This window comes from Oncorhynchus kisutch, linkage group LG1, assembly GCF_002021735.2.
Source record: "Oncorhynchus kisutch isolate 150728-3 linkage group LG1, Okis_V2, whole genome shotgun sequence".
In the NCBI taxonomy this organism is placed as follows: Eukaryota; Metazoa; Chordata; class Actinopteri; order Salmoniformes; family Salmonidae; genus Oncorhynchus; species Oncorhynchus kisutch.
In genome coordinates, this window is record NC_034174.2 from 61,086,286 (window position 1) to 61,098,688 (window position 12,403).

General features: G+C 44.0%; 1 pseudogene; it reads left to right on the forward strand.

Annotated features, from left to right (window-relative positions):
- Positions 1-2,213: 2,213 nt before the first annotated feature.
- Positions 2,214-12,118, forward strand: LOC116376199 (protein jagged-1b-like; annotated as a pseudogene).
- The last annotated feature ends 285 nt before the right edge of the window (positions 12,119-12,403 follow it).

Here is a 12,403-nt window from a genome sequence, read left to right on the forward strand (position 1 = left end):
GGGCGCTCAAACAATTGTGTGAAGCCCCCAGTGCACTGGGCCCCGCAGAATTGCACCTCTCCCACCCCCCCCCCACCCGTTCGCGAACAAGTGTTATCTTGAGGAAGCTTGGCGAATCTTGACAAGAAGCCTTATCAAGCCTCGCCTCGGCGGAGCTCAAATTGTATACGTTTATAATTTATTTTAATTATTTTATTGTTACAAATGGTGTCCGCAGATATCAATGACTGCCTGGACCAGGTCAAAGGGGGGAAAATGCAAGGTATGTTTATTGGGTTTCTCCCAAATGGCATCTTATTCCCTATATAGTGCACTACTTTTGACCAGAAACCCTATCATGGGGAATAGGTTCCAGTAGGGACACATGTTTTATTTTTCCGTAATGTACGGTCCTGGTCGAAAATACATATTCCGGACACTTCCTGGCATATTGGAGTTGTTTTAGTTCTTTCTCTCGTCTTCCCCCTCCTCCCCCTTTTTCCTTATGGCAGGTTAAAAATGGCAAACTGCTGAGACTGCTTTCAGAACACAGGCATGACAGAGTTGCTCGGGCAATGCTAACAAAAGAGCGGCAGAAAGACATGAATGCTTGTGTAGAGGGGAGAATGGGAGGGAATAGGCGGAAGGTCTTCATGACTACATAGATCAGATTACCATAAACATTCTCGTCCCCTGCAGGAAAAATAAATCTTTCTAATTCTTTTCCAACCCTTCACAATGGCTTGTTTTTCCTCACCGCCTGTTCCATACCTCCCACAACTCACCCCCAACACCCTTGCCTCTTTATTTTTCCTTTCCTGTGTTTCCTCCCCTCCCTAGGACATGGTGGGGGGGTACCGTTGCGTTTCCCGTCGGGCCGTCGGCGGCGAGTCAGCGTGGTCGAGGCACGAGTGCGAGAAGACGTAAACAGTGCGCCAGTGCCCGCTTGAACGGCGGCCGTTGCAGGACGACGTCAATGGCTTCCAGTGCCTGTGCCTGCCCGGTTTCTCTGGCAACTTCTGTCAGGTGCAAGATTGGCACCACACCCCCCTCACTGTGCCCAGGAGCCCACCCAGAGTTGGTCCAAGTCACCTTAAACCACAACACTGATCCAGGAGCAGATATTGCTCCATCCTTGTAATGGTTAGAATTGGAGGTATATAAGCTGATCCTAGATATGTGTTAGGGTAGCCAACTTATCTTGAGTAATCGTGAGTAAGTTGCAGTCACCTCAAACCACTGATCCACGGGTCCTACCGTATTTCCCCATACCTTTTTAATGGTTAGGTTGGAGATGGGGGTAATCTGATCCTAGATCGGTGTTAGAGCCAACTTCCTTGACTACCCCCCTCTCTCCTGTGTGAATCTCCTCACCATAATATGTTTTCATTGATATCCTCTTCAGTTGTTTCCCCCCCATTTTTTGTCCCCCCCCATTTTATTTTTGATTTTACTTTCCTTTCCTTCCCCCACTATAATCGCACCTGCGTTTCTCTCTGCGATTGTTTCTCTTTGCAACTCTAAACTGGAGCTTTGTCGCACCTGTTAACACTTGTGAACCTTCCGTCTGGGCTAAGTCTGTCTTCTCTTTTCCCTCCAACTCCCCACCGCTAAGCGTTTGTATGGTTCTTTAGCAGGTTTCCGTGGTGAAGTCCACATGGGTTATTATGGAAAAGGTAAAATGGCAGGTATTACTTTACATGGCTTGTGTCTAAACCTTCTTTGTTTTTGGTTCGGCCTTCTCAGTTGGATATCGACTACTGCATGCCGAGCCCATGTCAAAACAGGGCCCAGTGTTTCAACCGGCTATTGATTACTTCTGCAAATGTCCAGAAGACTACGAGGGCAAGAACTGTTCCCATTTGAAGGACCACTGTCGGACCACACCATGCAAAGGTTCATATTTGCGTTTTGGTTTAGCCTTGTGCAGTCTTTACAGTACTGTAAAGTCGGTTTTCAGTGTTAGCCTAGGCAGTTTTGGGCTAGCTTGGCTAATGCTAATGAAAGCTAATCCCCAAAATTTTAGGTCACTTGTCTCCCTTTGCTTTTTTTATAGCCAATGGTAAATCTGAGAGGGGGGCTTTTTTAGCCCGCAGAGTCTGTAATCTAATCTGCTAACTCAAGGCCATTGTGCTGGGTGGGTGTCACACCATTGTGTGTGTGTGAAGACTAGGGTTAGCAAGCCCGCACGGCACTAACCCGTTCTCCGCCGGGTCCCCCAGGGCCTCGTTACCATGGGAAGGGTTAAGGTTGGTTTCATGTTTTCGAGTCGCTACTGCTGCCAGACTATGTTTTTGACAAGACACTCCCTTCAAGAACACCCCCCCCCGCCCCGCCCTCCTGCTTCTGACAAATTGCCTCTGCTTCTTAAAATGTTCCTCTCCTCCCTACTAGACTTTGTTCGTCTCTCCAAACGCCCCCAGAAAAATCTGGCAAAACTGTGAAGTGCTCTGTGTGATCTTCCTGCTGAATACTCAATAGACCCCCTTAATTTTCTCACTCTGTGCCGTGTGTATGCACGCATTTTTGAGAGCGTAATTATGACAGTCTACGGGTTTATACCCTTGACTTGTACTTGTTTAACTACTTTTATCTATACACACCACAGATTGAAGAATTAGAGGGCCTTGGCATATGTTGTATCTATTGAATTTATTTTATTGGAAGCTGTGTGGCCCCAAGCGTTTGAAGGTTTATACGATGTGTGGTAACATCAGTTCTGTGCAATGGATATCAACATTTATGTGATTGCCATATATGCACACTGTCCTGACCTCGCCCTTTGTTTCTCCCTCAGTGATTGACAGCTGCACGGTCATTTCCGTGGCATCCAACAGCACACCCCTGGGGGCGTGCGTCTGATTTCGTCCAACGTGTGCGGGCCCCACGGGCGCTGCCGGAGCCAGGCTGGGGGCCAGTTCAGCTGCGAGTGCCAGGAGGGCTTCACCGGGACATACTGCCATGAGAGTAAGTGACTCCCCAGTCCCACCAAGGAGTGAAGAACGGTAGATGAATGGCTGGAGGATGGCTAGGGAGGTGGATGGATGGATGGAGGATGGCTAGGAAGGTGGATGGATGGAGCCTTTGATGGATGGTGGCTGGCTAATGTGTGTATTAAGGGGTCAATGTGGGGGTGTGAGTGAGGCATAGATAGAGGGGGAAATGTGGCAGAATTGTGAGGTTGAAGTGGAGAGGGCAGATAATGGAGAGAGAGAATGTTATTGCAGGGGTGGTAGAGGATGGGATGGGCCCTTTCCGACCATAAGTACACCACAAGAATCTCCCTCCCCGTTATAAGGATCATTCCTGTTTCTTGGCGTGATCTCTGTCACGACACATGCATCCTTGGGTTCAAAGCGTGCTCTCGCTCCTTCCAAACCCGGTGACTTTGTTCTCACCAACAGTTCTTTCAGGGGAGAGTGGTGACCCCTTGACGATAATTATTAGCTCCCTGTTTGATGGATGGCTGTTTTTAGCCTCTGGCTCCCTAGCCCAGAGAGGTCAGGCAGGCTAGCCCTGGCCCTACAGTCACTGTGTTATCTAATGGAGGCCCCAGGCGAGGCCTATGCTGTCTCTCAGACACAGGCCTTGATTAATGACCCTGCTCAGCCTTTGCTAGCCTGTCAGGGGGTGGGGAAGTTGTTAAATGAAGGGGGCTCCATGCCTCCCCACCCCTAACTCTCATTCTCTTAAGCCAGGAAGTCTGCCTATTCTTGCCCGACCTTGTCTCTCCCACGCACACACCCAACACCAAGCTCTCTGTTGTGGTTTTGGGTGACAGAAGGAGTTTTGGGAAGGGCTTTTGGTAGAAGGTTACTTGACCGGAGACGACAGTCAAAGTAGGGAAACCGCAAGGCCTCTGTTGAATTTGTAATGTGGAAACAATGCGAGTTGTTCACATAATTGGAAATGGTAAATGAGTCCTTGAAGGGATTTCATGGTGCACACCTTGATTGCATGGCTTGATATTGTTTATTTTCTCAGACTTTTTTTTTCTTTTTCTCTTTTCCTCACTCTCAGATATAAATGACTGTGAAAGTGGCCCATGTCAGAACGGGGGAACGTGTATTGACAAAGTCAGCCTGTACCAGTGCATCTGTGCCGAGGGCTGGAGGGACCCAACTGTGACGACAGGTAAGTACATTTTCTTCTCAATACTGTTAAGTAGTCATATTGTTTGATATGAATAATGGGCTTTCACTTTCTTTGAACCACCGGTGGATAATACATTGTTGTTGAAGTTATATACAAGTTATTTAGTTGCCTATCACCCCACAACGTAGTACAAGTATTCAAAAAGTGAATGGTTCTTTTGTTTGTATCATTTCAAAAGTATTCATACAGTTGTACACAAGTCTATATATGTGCTTATGCATTACATGCAGGTGGAACAGTGCATTGACTATTTTATTTTATCTGACTTGCTTCTTGGTATTGAAGCGTTATCAGCATTATAACGCCTGGTAGGCGTTATAATGCTGGGGGGGGGTGGGTTAGGATTTAAATGGCCTTGGAGATGCCAAACAGACAGTTAAAATTTTTTTTGTCTCCTCAGACATTGATGACTGCAACACCAACCCATGTCGCAACCGCGGCACGTGCCGAGACCTGGTGAACGACTTCCTACTGCGAGTGTAAGAACGGATGGAAGGGCAAGACATGTCACTCAAGTAAGCCCCCCTTACTACAGTATCGCACACTTTTTTTTTTTCTTTTTTTTTTCGCCCTGCGGCCATGTGAAGTGTGTTGTGGTGTGAAATATGCGTGTGGGTGGGATATAAGCGTGTGCATGCTTGTATGTGTTCGAAAGGGTGTGTGTTTATGTGCATAAATAACACATACCTGAAATATAGGTTTTAAGGCCTAATGGTTTCCTGACATTGACTATGAATAGTTGCTAACATGTAATATTTTTGCTTCCAGGAGAGAGCCAGTGTGACGAGGCTACGTGCAACAATGGCGGAACGTGCTACGATGAAGGGGGACACCTTCAAATGCATGTGTGCCGCCGGATGGGAGGGTGGCCACCTGTAATATAGGTATGTAGTGTAGCCGGCCAGTGCTAAATTATTTCAGCTAATGCTATTCCAACTGAGCATTCACCACAACCACTATGATTTGGTTTTTCCCTCAACATTTGACAGTAATGCAAGGCCCTCATTTTAAATTCCTAAAAATAGACATTTTGAGTCTGACAAAACACTTGGTTTAGATTTTCCATTGCTAAACTGTAATTGCTGAGATAGCTGCTTCTGTTAACTAGTAGTATAGCTGAAGGCTTGGTTCAAAACTAGGGCCAAAGGTTTCTTTTGCCCATGTAGCATTTGCTAGTTAGCAGGTAGGCTAACGGTTGTGTTTGCCCATGTAGCTTTGGGAGGCTAACAGGGTGGCTAATGTTATGTTTGCCTGTGTAGCATTTTCCAGCTAGCTAGCATGTTGGCTAAAGGTTGTGTTTGCTTCTCCAGCTAAGAACAGCAGCTGTCTGCCTAGTCCTTGTGAGAACGGAGGCACCTGTGTAGTCAGTGGAGACTCTTTCACCTGCGTCTGCAAAGAGGGCTGGGAGGGCCTGACCTGCAACCAAAGTGAGTGACCCCAGAGTGTGTGTGTGTCCTCACTAATACTAATAAATCCTTAGTAGATAATTGTAGTCTTGTGCACTATTAGTTGTTCATAACTTGATAGTGTAAAATTCACTAGAACTACATTTAACCTGCCGTAGTAGATAAATACAGTTTGGCCTTCATCCTTTATGTAATGAATGTATCGAGCTAAATCTTAACTATAGGGAAAAACATACTTTTTGGTTTTATTCTTAGATTAATGTTATGTGGCCTCTCAGCTAGCCACAAATTCATATTGAGTTAGTATTCTGACATGCACTCTGTGTCTAACCCAACTTATTTTATTTCAAATTTGACAGATTCCAACGACTGCAATCCCCACCCTTGGTAAGTCGATCCCAAACCAAATTAAGCCCAGTAAACATATCTGCCCGTAGGAATGTCCTGCTGCTGATAATGCACACAGACTTGCATATACACTCCGCGTCGACAAAGAGCCACAAACAACTCGCGTAACTTTGTTTGCTCAAGACTTCACAATCAGACATTTACCTTGTTCCACTTCCTCCTCTACCCAATGTCATTTTTTGTAAAGAATAATATAAATGTATCTGTTGAAGGAACAATTTTTGTGGTGAAATCATTTAATAGAGAGAATTCTGAGTGATGCTTATTTAGATACTTTCTTAGACATGGAATTATATTTCCCACCCATTTAGTCAATTCTTATTGGTTAAGAGCTATGACCCCTGACTCTCTCTCTATCCTTTTCTCTACAGCTATAACAGTGGAACCTGTGTGGATGGAGATAACTGGTACCGGTGTGAGTGTGCCGCGGGATTTGCCGGACCAGACTGCCGGATTAGTGAGTATTAACCCTTTGCACCCCCCCATCCCCCTCACTATTCTTAAGCTGTGACAAAAGTCAGAGTTAAGTCGGGGCTAAATCGGGTTTAAGTCTTTTGGCTTTGGTGATGCTTGTAGGACAACACAATGGAGGATGAGACTTATAAGTTGGCTAGATAAGTTCATGTTGCTGTTAGCCCTTTGATCCAGTTAAAGAGAGCTCAGATGGAGAAGTTGATCACCTGCACTAATTCCCTTGACTATTCAGAGTTAGTCCAACTGTTAACTAGCACCAAGGACTAGGAATGAAACTAGGGTATAGTTTTTTTATTTTTATAATGAAGTTACAAAGTAGTATAATTAGCATAGTTTGATAGCATAGTTTGGGGTGGCAGGTAGCCTACTGGTTAGTGTTGGACTAGTAACCGGAAGGTTGCAAGATCGAATCCCCAAGCTGATAAGGTAAAAAAATTAAAATAATCTGTCGTTCTGCCCCTGAACAAGGCCGTCATTGACAATAAGAATTTGTTTTTAACTGACTTACCTAGGTAAATAAAACATGTTTTTTGGGTCTGTGGCTCTGGGAAATATCAGTCTAAGCAAAATGATTCCAAGACATCACTCAGTCTGTTAGTCAGTAGGATAGATGGACCGATGCATATAGATTGATGAAGTGACAGAAATAGAGTAGTACCCTAACAGTTGCCAATCTTGTCCCATCAGACATCAACGAGTGCCAGTCGTCGCCCTGCGCATTCGGCTCCACCTGCGTAGACGAGATCAACGGCTACCGCTGCCTGTGTCCACCAGGGAGGGCTGGCCCCAGGTGCCAGGAAGGTAAGACCTCTACCCTTCATGTGTTCCTTTGGAGCCGAGGCTCATACTGTCTTCAATAAATACATTTTCCATCATAATCATCCCTGTTGGATTCTGCCATGACAATGGACTGTATCTTAGTCAGTAACTTGGTCTGAATTTTTGTTCCTTGTGCTATAGCTCTTTAGGTGCTGTTTACCTAACTATAAACAGGACATCAGATAAACAATGTATAAGTGCACGGTACAATAGCTTTATTACCATAAACATCACAAGAACCTAAGTCTTAACAAGAGTCAATGTAGGTGTAAACAGTCAACCTGAATAAAACACAATACATCTATGATTTTGGGCATCTATAGCAAATGTTTCAGGTTCAATCTTGAGAGACTAAAATGGCCACCTCTTGCTTTGCAGTTACTGTGAGACCCTGTGTTGTCAACAGTCTAGTGGCTGTGGATGGGACCAAATGGGATGACGATTGCAACACCTGCCAGTGCCACAATGGGAAGGTCACCTGTACAAAGGTACGAAACCACAGGCTATATGACCAGCTTTTTTGTTCTTTGTACCATATTAAATACCCATTGTGATGTGAGCGAACTATGCAATTAATGACCACAAGTTATCACCATCACTGACCACAGTTAACCACATTCCTGTCTCCCTCCAGATCTGGTGTGGTCCCAAATCCTGCCGGGTCCACAGTAAAAGTCACAGCGATGGCGAGTGCCCAGTTGGTCAGACGTGTGTGCCCGTCAGGGACGAGCGCTGTTTTGTCAAGCCATGCCCCAGCCAGGGCGAGTGCTGGTCGGCCTCCCACAGTCTCCCGCCCCATGCGAAGTGCCACCCCGAGAGCAACTGTGCCAATGTCACATTCACCTTCAACAAGGACACCATGCCACAGGTGAGTTGGTGCAAGCCACATCATATAACATTTCATTCAAACTTAAACTAGGAAGTCAATTTAACCAATGGCAAAACATTGTCACATCCAGTTTGGCAGTATTTCTTATACCTTGGTAAGACTAGGAGCAGTATACAGTTTTGGATAAACTGTGATTTTGATACTCTCTGTGTGTGTTGCAGGGCTTGACTGTTGAGCACATCTGCGGTGAGCTAAGGAGTCTGTATGTGGTGAGGAACCTCTCGTCGGAGTACTCGGTGTCCATGACATGCGAGCCATCGACCACCACCAACAACGAGATCAATGTAGCCATTGTAAGTACCTTTTTGGCTCAAATTTTGCCCTCAATTCCATGATTATCAAGAACAAGCAAATGGCCGTTTTGAAACAAGACACTCATCCTAAGAATAACTACATTCGCACAAGGATTAATTTGTCCTGTTTCTCACAGTATACTCAATATTATTTTAATGCGATATGGAAGTTAATTTACATTGTTATTTTACTTGTATGAAGAACATAACTCAATTATTATTTATTTTTTAGTCAACGGAGGACCCCAGACGAGGCAAGGCCCCTATCAAGGAGATCACGGACAAATTCATAGACCTGGTCAGCAAGCGAAACGGAAACAGCACTATCATCACAGCCATTGTTGAAGTCCGTGTCCAGAGGAGGCAGACCCACAACCCCAATGGTGAGAGCACAGGACACAGGCAGCCATTTATTGTTTTTGAAAAGACATTGACCTTCACTAGTGGTGGGATGGTTGTATGTACCTAGGTTTGAAAAATTCTTGAATGTTTTCCAGAAATCCTGGTTGAAGGATTTGGGGAATTTTGCAGTTGAAAAGTGTTAATGGGAAGAGGGAGAATATAACATTGCTGCTGCTGTCAACTTCTGCTTAGAGTATAGTTTTTGATATCCGAGTCTCCCTCGTTTGTTCTAGTCTTCGATAACTGACGCCTTCCCTCCCTCCATTTCTCCTTCCAGCAGACTACTTGGTCCCCTTGCTGGTGTCCGTAGTCATCGTCATCTGGCTCCTGGCTGTGGCCTCTGCGTTTATCTGGTGCCTCAAGCGGCGCCGGAAGCCCAGCACCCACACGGGTGTCAGCACCCAGTCGACGTCCCCTGCGACAACCGCCGAAGACACCAACAACGCAGTCAACAACGTGCGTGAGCAGCTCAACCAGATCAAGAACCCCATCGATAAACACGGTCCGACCAACGGCCTACCCCCAGTTAAAGAACACCCCAACCACTATCACTACGAGGACAAGAACTCTCTTACCAACGCCAAAATTAGAACAAACAACTCAGACGTGGGTAGCCACCATTCGGATGACGAGGAGTCTGAGAAGAGGCTTCAGAAGGCTAGGTTCCCCAGGCAGACGCCGTATACTCTAGTGGACCGGGAAGAGCGGAGCCCACAGCCACTCAGCACGGCCGGCAAACACCCCAACTGGACTAACAAACAGGATAACAGAGACTTGGAGTCGACGCAGAGCTTAAACCGAATGGAATTCATTGTATAGCGCACAGCTTGGCGACCTTGGCCCGACCACTTCAACCAGTTTATCATTGTTGGAAGGTCAACTGAGGGGCGCTCCAAAGTTGTTGATACTGTTGTCATATTTTTGAATCAAAAAGTTGTGATTTACCCTTCACAAAGAAGACAAATTTCCATGTGTTTAATTTATGTTTCGACAAGCTGGCTTACACTGGCAATAACGGTTGGCTGTGGTTTGGCTGGATGTCCGGGTGCTGCGTTTGCTTGCAGTCTTTTGCAAAACCAGTTAACTTCGAGGCAGCACTTCTGTAAATAGAGATATCGATGTACGTGTAAGAACATCTCTACGTTGTTCGGTAAGCTGCTGTCGAAGGCTTTTTGCAAGCTTTTTCCCGGTAGTCTTGTGTATGATGAATATTAATGTGGGTTTAGCCTCGTAACTGGTTTTGTAGTTGTACGCGCTTCCGCATCACCATACCACAGCAACTAACAAAAAATATAATTTATTTTTGTTTGGGGCAGGTTGAGTCTGTCAGCAGTTGCTGCCGATATGAAGAATTTGTGTCAATGTAGAATGTTGTATAGATCTGTAAATATTTTTTTTTTATTAATCATTGTTTATATTGATTGATTTATTAACTTAATAATCAAGAGCCTTAAAATATCATTCCTTTTATTTATATGCAATGTTTAGATTTGAAGGTTTGACAGCTTTGTAAGCTTACAACTTCCTTATTTTTGAAAATATTGTTTCAGTATATACAGTATGTTTCGTACTGTGGATTTGAAGGTTAAAGTGCAGATGGTCGGTCAGCTTTAATTTGAGGATATTTTCATCGATACATTTTTTTTTTTTTTTTTTTTTACATGGTCTCCCCATTTCAAGGAACCAAAAGCATTTGGACAAATCCACTTATGTGTATTAAAGTAGTTAAAAGTTTAGTATTTGATCCCTTATTCTGAGCATGCAATGACTACATCAAGGTTGTGACTCTACAAACTTGTTGGATGCGGTTACAGTTTGTTTTGGTTCAGATTATTTTGTTCCCAATAGAATTGAGTGCTAAGTAATGTCCCATGTGGCTCAGAGTATGGTGCTTGTAACGCCAGAGTTGTGGTTTCGATTCCCATGAATGGACCAGCACAAAATAGTACCAAAATGTATGACCTCACTACTGTAAGTTGCTCTGGTTAAGAACGTCTGCTAAATGAATTAAATGTTAATGTCATTTTTGGAGTCACTTTTATTGTAAATAAGAATAGAATATGTTTCTGAACACTACATTAATGTGGATGCTACTATGATTACAGATAATCCTGAATGAATCGTGAATAATAATGATGAGTGAGAAAGTTGGAGGAACAAAGATCATACCCCAAGACATGCTGACCTTTCACCACTACCAATAATGGGAGAATAGCATCTTTCGGAAGGGTATGATGTTTATGCCTCAACTTTCTCACTCAATTTTGTTCATGATTCATTCACGATTTTCTGTAATCATGGTAGCATCCACATTAATGGATGGAAACACCCTCAAATTAAAGCTGACAGTCTGTAATTTTAACCTCAGTCATTGTATAATTTCAAATCTAAAGTGCTGGAGTACAGAACCAAAACATCAACAAAATGTTTCACTGTCCAAATACCTTTGGACCTCCACTTTGTTTCATAAATGCCAAAAGTGTTCTTGAAAGAATAGTTTATTTTTTAACAATTTGGATGGGCATTTTTGTCCCCCCCAAAAAAACGAAACCTGTTTTTGTACGATGTCTGTTTGAAACCATTTCTATGGTAGTTTTGCCAGGACTCTTTTGTAAGTACTTAAATGTAAGTGGGATGGCAGGGGAAAGGACTAAATCACATGGAGGATGATTTTGCTGCTGCAGGGTCATTTGAATCAACTAAATGTGGCAGACTCATTGCTTGCCAATTAAATACTTTTAAGGGAACAAAATTTTTTTTTTTTTAGCTTGACATTTGCATGTACAGCATAAAATGTGTCAAGGACAGGAAAAAATTATATTCCTAGATACTTTGGAAAAGATTTACCTGTTTTTGATGTATTTGTGATTACTTTGCATATTATTTGCATATATGGTAATTAACTCTAATGAATGGTGGAATTGGTTTTGTGTGCCCTGGGTGGGTGGCGATTTCAATGGAATGGTCTGCAATGAGCAAACTCGGGTCACCGGGCCATGCAAAACGAACTCGACCAATGAGATACTTGAAGAGAGGAGGTCCAATAAGAACACTGTAGAAATGTCATGTGACACACAGCCTTTCTAGATCAGAGACCACAAGGCTGTAAACTTTTAATATAATTTTTTGTTTGCCCTTAAGATCATGATATAAGAGAAAGTATTTGTGTACATTTCACTTTAGTGTGTTAAGAACTTGAGAATAAAAGTATTTTGGGGGGGAGCAGTTGTTCCTGGCAAGTCTTTGTTTTGTTTTGGAAAGTAATATTTATTAAAATATTTTGTACAAAAACAGATGAGTCTGTGTTTTCCATTGCTTTCTGAGGCAAAGGGTCTGTCTGGTGGCATAAGTCGGCGGGTATAGACTAGACGACATGCCGGGTGAGCCGCATTCGCTGTTGAGTGTCAAACAATGACGACTTTGTCTGAGGCTCGACCATCCCTGTCCTCTCTCACACATGCACGAACAGTCTCAGCAGACCCGTGAGAGAGTTTAAAAGGCCTGTACACAGCCCTAACCTGCGTGGGAACAAGCCTGTCTTTCACCTAAATAAACAGCATGAGACACTTGCAAATGCA